This window comes from Hylobates moloch, unplaced genomic scaffold, assembly GCF_009828535.3.
Source record: "Hylobates moloch isolate HMO894 unplaced genomic scaffold, HMol_V3 SCAFFOLD_7, whole genome shotgun sequence".
Taxonomy (NCBI): Eukaryota; Metazoa; Chordata; class Mammalia; order Primates; family Hylobatidae; genus Hylobates; species Hylobates moloch.
Window position 1 is genome coordinate 14,398,236 of NW_026652282.1, and position 9,810 is coordinate 14,408,045.

Sequence of the window (9,810 nt, forward strand, 5' to 3'; positions counted from 1 at the left end):
AAGGCAAGAAGCATCTGCCACAACATCCTCTCTAAAATAGCAACCCCATCACTCTTTATCACCTTGTTCCACTTTCTGACTTCATAGAATTTACGCCACCTGACAGTACATCTGTATGCTTATTTGTCATCTATCTCTCCCAGTAGACAGCAAGTTCCAGGAAGACAGAGACCTCATATGTCTTTCAGTGCCTCAGACAGAGATAGCGGGTGTTTGGTAATTATTTGTTGAGTGAATGAATATTCAGAGAAAGACTGAAACTCGTTGACATCAATATTACCCTCAGCACATTAAAGAGTGAGAGAAGCAGGGCAGAAATCAGTTGCAGGAACGAAGGTAAGCATTGGACAATGAGAGCCATAGTAGGGTCTTCAATATGAATGGATAAGAACATTATTCCAATTTCCTGGTCTGATGTTTCTGGGGACTTAAAGATTTCATCCTTGCCATGGCCATAACAGCTATTATTTTTTGACCTATATACCAAATGGAAACAACAACAACAAGAGTTTCTTTGCAGGCTGGGAAATTTAATATATCCAAAAAAGGGCACCCTAGTCTTGATCCACTAGAGGGCTCGGGCCAAGGACAACAGGGAAAGAAATGTGAATGGGACAAAGGAAGGAAGTAGGGAGAGAGAGTGATGGAGAAAGTGCGGTTCAGGGAAGCAAGTGGCAAAGGAAGGGCCTAACAACCTTGGAGTCCTCACTAAAAATGGAATATTCAACTGGGATTTTATTAACTTTGAGATGAGCTTTTGGAGACCTATTCAAGTAAACACAACCCACCCCAAAGCCCCAAATCCTCACTTGTTACTGTAAAGGCCTGTTAGTCCCATAGTTCAGGCCCTGAATGCTCTGCTCCAGGCCCCTGGCTTGAATTCACCCCAGGAAGAAGAAACTTTGGCAGTGTGTTGTTGCTGAAAAGGTAGCTTGCCTGGGCAGCCCCGGTAGATCCTGCTCTCTGTGGCTTTGCAGAAAACCCCATCACAAAGGACATTGGCGTTTCTAGAATGGACTTGAGCCCATAGCTACTATTGAAAGAAGACTCAGAAGTACACAATGGGAAGCTGACACAATGGTGAAAGGGATGGGATCTGGGCATCTCTGTGTGCCACTTGTCCCCAGTGGCTTTTGTTCTGGAAAGAACAGACTTTCCTGTGGGTGGATAAAAGGCAAATAAATGTTGTATTCACCAAACCTATTGGTTTGACAGCTTTTAAAAGCAAGTACAAAAAGTCAGAAGAGTGGCCAAAGCTCATTCTTAAATAAAATGAGATTCCCAAGTTGTGTTTAGGTTCCAATTGCCTTCTCTTCAATACCTTTATCTTTTCATGTAAACATTCTTGCCCTGATATTTAATTCCTCACAGAACTGACAGAAGAAGCCTCATAACCACCCACTAACAGGGGTCTGTGCTATGTCTACACAGGACTGAATCAGCACATTTAACTGAATTCACTGGCAACTTTTGGGAAACATCCAGTTAGGGGACTGGTTTATGGGTTGTGTAAGTGTAATGAAATAATTAATGGTTCTCATTTGTTACTGGAATGCCCAGATTAGCCAGCTGTTTTTGCAATGTCAAATTCTGTCAAAAATGCTTATGTCTGGAGTTGATCCATTGTTAGAACAATCAGTGTGACCCTACGTGTGGCTTGGACCATTGCATGGGTTCAAAACAGACCTCTAGTCTGATGACACTGACTCATTCCATTCGGTTTGCAGGTTGGTGTCATCTGCAATTTCACCTCTATTCCAATTGCTGCATGGGTTTGAGGGCTTAAACAAAAACATACAAAAAAGTACTTCCTTACTCTTTGAGGTTATAGAGTAGCCCGTTCCTTTTCTGATCATGATCTTTGGCCAAGTTGGTCTGGCCTGGATGTCTCTGAGTGAGTGAGCTCTGCAACAAAAGTCACTATCTGGGGCTGGAGGGTGCCTGAAGGCCAGAGGTGGTGTTGGGTTGGGTGACTTCCTGAGAGGGTGCTGGGAAGGCATCTGAGCATGGGCTAGGCCACAGGCACCCCAGTTCCTCATGCACTGCCTGAGGATTCGCCCTGAAGAGAAATCAAACTCACCCTTTGGGCCAACCAGGTGCTTGCAGCTTTCACTGGCAAGTCTTGGCAAGGGGTGTGTTAGAACAAAGAGTTACTCCACCTGCAGATTCCAAGAGCTAATTTGAAGGTTGAGTTAGAGAAGAAAAAGCAAAAGAGGGGGGGGGAAAAGCCAGCACTTAGCAGAGCTGCAGCAGAAAAGCAGAGCCCCATTTAGTGTACCCTCCCGCACAATCTTCATTTCTGTGGATGCCCCAAAGCAACTCCTAATTCAGCCTGACTCCTATGCATCTGGCTTCCAAGGAAAAGCTTTTGTTAATACTGACTGTAAATTGAGGGGGTGGCTTTAGCAATGTTTTCTGAAGAACAAAAACTTTGGCAGATTATTTCTATAGCACACCAGTGTATTTAACAACATTAGACAACCTTATTAGTTCATAGCGCAAGCATTTATGCAGTACCTACTATGTGTCCAACACTGTGCTTGATGCAGAAATATAGAGAATAAATACTCCTTGCCCGGAAAAAGCATCTAGTTTGACAGGGAAACAAGCAATTAAAACAGTGTATGGGTGGTCCTGTCTTGTTAACCCAGGTCCCCGATTCAGAACTGATCACCATTTAGGGAGGGACTGTGATAGGATTACATTTGTATAATAGTAGTCTAGAAATCATGTCTTCTCAGCAAACTAAAAGAGGAAAAGATGAAAACATTGGTCATCCCCTTACCTAAAAGTACCAATGACTTAAAGGGACATAAAAGCATCCATTGACATGATAGAGCAGTGAAAGCAGAAGCCCACTTCTGGTAAGAGCTGGTAAGATACCAAAGCACTGGAAGGGCGAGCCTCTAACTGCACTCTTGCCATCTGAGTTGAGAGGGATGGGACATACAGGAAGGAGAAACTAAAGAAAAGCACATAATCAAACAATGATACAATAGAAGCCATGTCCTAGGCTAAATAGGGACCAAATGAGTACTCATAGCAATGATACAGCGAGTTCAGTGAATTAGTGTACCATTAGCTGCTGTAACAAACCCCAACATCTCAGTGGCTTAATAAAATTCAGGTTTATTATTCACTTGCATAGTGTCCAAAATGGGTTTGCCTCATTGGTGGGTAGCTCTTCTCCTAGCTGGAATTGAAGGATGCAGATTCCTTCCATCTTAGGAATCTATTGTCTTCAGTAGATGACTTCTAAGGTCTCTGTACTCATCTTCATCAAGAACATGAAAGAGGATGTGTGGGAGGTTTCAATGGGCCAGGCCGGAAGTGGTGTGTGTCACTTCTGCTCACATTCTACCAGGTGGACCTCAGCATATGGCACACCCAACTGCAAGGGAGGCTGGGAAATATAGTTTAGCTTTGTGCCCAGAAAGAAGAGGAAATGGCTTTGGTGACCAGTGAAGCCAGATGGCCACTCTGAGCTACAGGAAGAGGTCATTCCACTAGCTTTCAGCTCCATGTGGACAGGGACCCTCACTCCCTCTCCTTGGTGTCTCCGATGCCTACACTTGAGAATCTCAGGCCTTCCTCGTCATTAAGTTGCCATTGTCATTTCCTCAATGCCACATCTCCCACTATTCTTACTCTCTTTCACATCTCCCTGTTTTAGTTCATCAGAGTGCTTATCACTACCAATGACATTCTTCCTTATCAATCAATTTACTTACTGGCTTTTGTCCCACCTCGAAGTAAGTTCCATAAGGACAAGGACAATGGCGCATGTCATGTCCACCATTCTATTGCAGTGCCTAGCACAGTGGTTGGCACATGGGAAGTCCTTAATAACTCATTGATCAATGAATGAATGAACCAACTGGGCCCTGGGAGGTCTTGGATGGCTTCACAAAGGAGGTGCAACTCGAGCTTGGTATTGAGTAGAATTTGTCTGGGAGAAGAGATCAAGAAAAGAAAGGACATAGATTAAAAGGAGACAAAAAGGACCACAAGATATACAGGTTGAACCATTTATGGAATTGAGCCAGATCCATTCAAGTCACGTTTGAGCACCTATTACACACAGGTCAGTGTTCTAGACCATTGCTCAGCTGGAAGATGAAACACACACACACACACACACACACACACACACACACACACGAAAGCTCATCTCTATCCTCAAACAACTTGTCTTGAGCTCTGCTTTGAGCCAGGGACTAAGACACTTCCCTTTACATAAGAGGGTTAAGTTTGAGCTCCACATCCCGACCACCAAGGCCCTCCACTGAACCACTTCAGTCTTCCTTTCTGGGGTGAACATGGTCTCCCCACACCAATATCTGGGGAAGTGATGTGGGGCAGAAAGATCTTGGGCCTTGGAATCAGATGTATGTGCTTCCAGTCCTGCCTCTATGGCTTATCATTTTGCGGCCCTCGAGCAAGCAACTTAACCTTTCTGTGCCTATACAGTAAGTTGGAGATAATGAAACGTTCATCCTGGGTTTATTGTGGGAACCAAATAAGATTAGCTACATCGAGAGCCTAACCCGCTGTGTGGTTCATGGACATGCTCACTAAGCCATCTTCATCTTCTTCCTAAGCAGCTCCCTACATGCGCCTCTCTGATTCACATGACTCCTGGCCAAGCCACAATGAACTACTCCTGGGACCTATACCAACAGACTCGTTCTAACCTTCATATTAGGTTGGATCACAGGAAATTGCTAATATTAAAAAATTTTTGCCTCAAAAGCGAAATTCCAAATGGTTTAACCTAATGCTTTAGCATATGCTGATCTCTCCCAGCATTTGCCGATCCTAGCCAGCCGTTAACCCTCCTCCTACTTCAATGTTACCTCTTCCCTGCACCCCTTCCCTAACCAGAGAGCATGTCTCTTGAACTTGTGTGGCAGCACACTTGATCCTACCTTGGATTATCACCTAATTTGTCTAATACGGCTACCAGGTTATAAACTGCTTGACGGCACTGATGGTGTTCCTTTCTCTTTAAAGCACCTCTGCACAGTCCCTTGGAGATAATAAGAGGTGACATGTTTCCTTTCCCAGACCCAAGTGTGATTAGCTGGGGCCTCCAGTACACTTGGAGGGATTGGGGTCAAGCTTTGCTGATGATCCTCCGCACCATGCCAGCCAGCACCGGGGCCCAAGGCACTTGTTCTCTAATGCGACCCTCTAGAATCAGTTGCCCGTTATAACTTTGCTCTCTCTTCTCCCCTCATCTCTGTCTGCCTCAAATCAACCTGAGAAGAGAAGCACAAAATGCCTTGAACTTGGGAGGGGGAAATAGGGTGTCATTTATCTGGCTTGAGTGATTATTGAGTTTTTGGCTCTTCATTTGCTTACTTAAGAGCTGTAACGTTGAACCATATGAAATTGCCAATATTCAACTATTTTGACCTACAAAAATGTCAATTTCATTGGGTTCAACCTAGTTTTTAGTATTTGGACTCAGGCACAGTCACTCAGGGGTGAAGCTGTCTGATCCCTGTGTGTGGTCTACTCACCAAATCCTTGGTAGAGAGATCCCCATGGAGGCTACTCATAGCTTCTGATAGGCCTGTGGCCTTTAGTAGATTCTGCCATTGCTTGTGGAGTTTCCATCATAGGCTCTGGATTCCAAAAGGGCCAGTTCATATTTCCCTTTTCCCTGCAGGTGCCAACATATGTGTTTGATCTCTGGGATAAATGCCAAGACCTCCAGACTTGAGTTTTCAAGTCTTCTGGAGATCAAAGGCTCTCCTCATCACTGTGTGGGCTTCTCTGTGCTGTTACTCAACAAAGCAAGGCCAGCTCCTGCAAGGGCCAGTGGCAGAGTTCACGAGTCAAGGAAGGAAGGGGAGGAGCTCCTAGTTTTCGAAATACTGCAACATGTGGAGCAGATGAATGTGAAGGGAAGGAAGGCTTTATGTTTTTCTCAAATAAACTGGAAATTTAAAATGCAGGAACTTTACATGAATTTTAGTTATTTATTAACTAGATCCGCCTGAATGGGATGGCCAGGAGCCTTTCATAGTTTTCTCATTTTATGTACCCAAAGGAATACACAGGACCTTAGCAATCATTGCATTTAACACCTTCAATCATTTCATGTGACTTCCAAAGAAAGTACCCTTTACTGTACATTGCTAGTAGAAAATATCCTAATGACAAATGAAAAACAAAAAGAAATCTAAAACTGAATTAAGTTGTCTTATTGTAGTCATTTTGCAACTATTCAAATAAGTAATTATGCCATTAGGAATCAAGATTTTCAGCACAAGAGAAAAGAGATCAATTATAAAATCAAGGAAGTTAAATTAAAACCTGTAATCTTAGATTTGAATTGGCAATAATGTTTTAAACTCATGATTTCTTTTCACCTTCTGAAACTTACATATTTTCTAGTCCTGTCTACTGAAGAAGTCTAGAACCAATGACAGCCTAGCAACCATGAATACCCCTACCATGCAGAGTGTGGTCTCTAAAGTCTGTTCCCTCTGAGAGGAGTCAGGGCTTCTTCAAGAAAGGGCTGATTCTAGGTCTGAGGCAGCAAATGTGCAAGATGAACGTAGGACACCTCCCTTGATACCACTGCAGACTCAGCTAGACTCAAGCTAATTGAGTCACAAGAGAACCCATCTCTTCTGACACCAGAATGAATCCATTATGGGTTAAGTATTTGCCACTCATCTAGCTATGTCTGTTATAGAGAGCACATAACTCATTACAAATATCTAGGCTTTTGGGTTGGAAATGTCCTCGGAAAAGAATGCCTTTTGGCTTGCAGGCTCATGTATTTATAGCTTCTTTGTTGGCCCAATAAAGAGTATCACTTCTCTTCTACCTGCAAAGATACTAATTAGCAAGTAGTGATTCTAAGTAAGTGTAGCGGAGGTGGTACGTGGGGCCTTTTGTAAGTATTTTAAAATTTTCCATCATCACTTATGCTCTCTAAGTAGATTTTAAGAGACTAACCTCTACCTAGGAGAAGGGATTTATTAGCATATATAATTGGATGTCATGTGCTAATTACCTTACTGCTTCACAATCTAACCAAGCCAAGGGCATCTGTCCAGGAGGACAGAAGAGACTCCATGCGCCATATTGAAAAATAGAATCCTTTTTTTTCTTATATCCAGTGGCTGAGTGCAGTGGTTCTTGAATAAAATGGTGATTTTCACATGCTTTTTCTGACCTGCCTGTCCCACTCCAGCTCCATTTTCTTTCCTGGGATGTCAGAGGCACCCATGTTTATGACATCTCATCTTAGTTTGAACAGGAGTGAAGGGATTTTAACATGTCATACTCATCTTCGTGGGTGCATTGCCTCCTTTCTTCTCTATTTTCCCATGGAGACAGCCTGCTTTCAAGAAACTATGAGTACTAAAGGATGATACTCACGGTCTTCCCTGTAATCAGCCTCACCTGGTTCATCTCAAATAATGGAAACAGATTTGTGTCATTCACCAAGGAGTTTTATTTTTAACCCTTGTTAAGCCCATAATCTTGGAAGTATTTCTTAACTATTTGTTTCACTCTCCTGAAAGAGCAAATTCCTTATTTCTGATCAGTATTATCTTTCTATACTTTTACTTGTTTGCAAACTTGTAACACTGACAGTGTCTCTTCAGGGGGTGTGAGGCTGACAAAGTAAAGATTGGGTCAAGCCCCCATTTCTCCTACCCTGGTTTAAGCTCAGGCATGGAAGCCTTGAAAACTGGCACAAATGTTTCATGACTTGGTGATGGGCTGGTCATTTTCAGTACAGGTTGCTGAAAAGCAAGCACTTTACTGCTATCTAAGAGCACAGTGACCCTTCTGGTAAAGATGACCTTGGAGTTGAACTAATTATTAGACTGAACTATTGAGATAGGTTTTTAAGGTCAAGATGGCTGAATATCACCAATTTAATATGGTTCAATCTAATACCTACCTTGTTACCTGGCCTCTGTGGTCCACTGACTGGCAACATCAGCATCCTCCTGGGACTTGTTAGAAATGCAGATTTTCAGATCCCATCCAAGACCTACAGCATCAAGATTTCTGGCAGTAGAATTTGTTTTAACAAAGTCTCCAGGTGATTCCTATGCATACTGGAGTTTGGGAAGCTCCATTTTAATCTATTATGTTAATATTTAAGTCTGCCTTTGAGGGCAGCCTTCTTAGTTCCCCAGTGGTGTGGTTTGTATCCATACAGCCTCACATACAATGATGGTTCCTGCTTAAGAACAAATATTTTCATCAGCATCGTTGAGGCAGGATGGTACATTTTGACAAGAACAATTATGAATCCTCTGCCTATTGTGTGCTCTGTGGAATGGTAGCTTAAACAGTACAATTTCTAGCCTTGCCAAGTGACTGCCACCTTAGTGTCTGGTGTTTTTAACAGGATGTACTTTGCTGATATATATATATCAAACACTAGGCCATGTGTACGTCTAAGATGCCAGTCTGCTCCCCATCCTTTGATTAGGGAGCTGAACTCTGGGGTTAGCTGTGTCTTGATAGCCTCTGTTCAAACTGGCCAAGGAAAGGACAGCCCGGTTCATGCTAAGGAGAGCAAAATCTCCAGTCTTGCCCATAGCATACTCACAATCACATGGAGAATGTGGCCTCGACAGGGGTTTTTAAAGAGAGTTGCTCCTTGCGGTCTGTGTTATAACTGAGAGCTAATCCAAATCCAATGCTGGGAGAATGGGTAAATAAACTACAGTACACCCACATGGTAGAACATTATACAGCTATTAGTAAGTATTGAGGTTGATTCACAAAGGAAAATTCTTTTATTTTGTTTTATTTTTGAGACAGGGTCTCACTCTGCCACCCAAGCTAGAATGCAGTAGCACAATCTCAGCTCACTGCAGCCTCCACCTCCCAGGCTCAAGAGATCTTCCCGCCTCAGAGTACCTGGGATTACAGGCGCACGCCACCACACCAAGCTAATTTTTGAGGTTTTGTTGTTGTTGTTGTTGTCTGTAGAGATGGGGTTTTGCTGTGTTGCCCAAGCTGGTCTTGAACTCCTGGGTTCAAGTGATCTGCCTGCCTTGGCCACTGCATTTGGCCAAATTCTTTTATTTTTAAAAAGCAGTATACAATAGGGTATATATGCTATATCTCAACTATTTAGAAATGTACTTGAAAAAACTGCTTGGAAACATGCTAGCATGCTAACAGTGGCCTTTGGTGACAGGATTAAGAGTGGCTTTTTGTTGTTCTTTTAGACTTTTTTGAATGACTGTGTGTGTGTGAGAGAGAGACAGAGAAAGAATTAGTCTGTTCTCACAGTGCTATAAAGAAATACCTGAGACTGGGTAATTTATAAAGAGAAGAGGTTTAATTGGCTTATGGTTCTGCAGGCTGTACAGGAAGTGTGGCAGCATCTATTCCTGGGGAGGCCTCAGGGAGCTTTTACTCCTGGTGGAAAGCAAAGCAGAATCAGGCTTCTTACATGGCAGGAGCTGAACTGAGAGGGGTTGGGGGGAGGTGCCACACACTTTTAAAGAACCAGATCTCATGAGAACTCACTATTGCGATGGCAGCACCAATGGGGGTGGTGTTAAACCATGAGAAACCACCCCTGTGATCCAATCACCTCCCACCAGGCCCCACCTCCAACATTGGGGATTGCAATTCAACATGAGATTTGGGTAGGGACACACATCCAAACCATATCAAAGAGAGAGAGAGAGAGCTGTATTTTAATCTTTGTAGCCCTTTCACTACTACATAATAGACATTTAATAAATGTCTGAAAGAAATAAAGAATAAATGAATACTACATCATAAGCACTTGGATGACAGGGATCCTGT

The 9,810-nt window shown here is 43.0% G+C and overlaps 1 protein-coding gene and 1 long non-coding RNA gene across 3 annotated transcripts in view; one reads left to right on the top strand and one right to left on the bottom strand.

The window, feature by feature from the left end:
- NHS (NHS actin remodeling regulator) overlaps positions 1 to 9,810 on the top strand; it is a 366,882-nt gene that overhangs the window by 299,971 nt on the left and 57,101 nt on the right. The window lies entirely within an intron of this gene.
- The window catches only part of LOC131383919 (uncharacterized), a 64,555-nt gene continuing 57,915 nt past the window's right edge, over positions 3,171 to 9,810 (bottom strand). Inside the window, exons 4-6 of the long non-coding RNA XR_009214325.1 lie at positions 7,934 to 8,026; positions 5,526 to 5,668; positions 3,171 to 3,949 (exon numbers count right to left, since the gene is read on the bottom strand). This is a non-coding gene — a long non-coding RNA (uncharacterized LOC131383919). The remainder of the gene's footprint in view (positions 3,950 to 5,525; positions 5,669 to 7,933; positions 8,027 to 9,810) is intronic.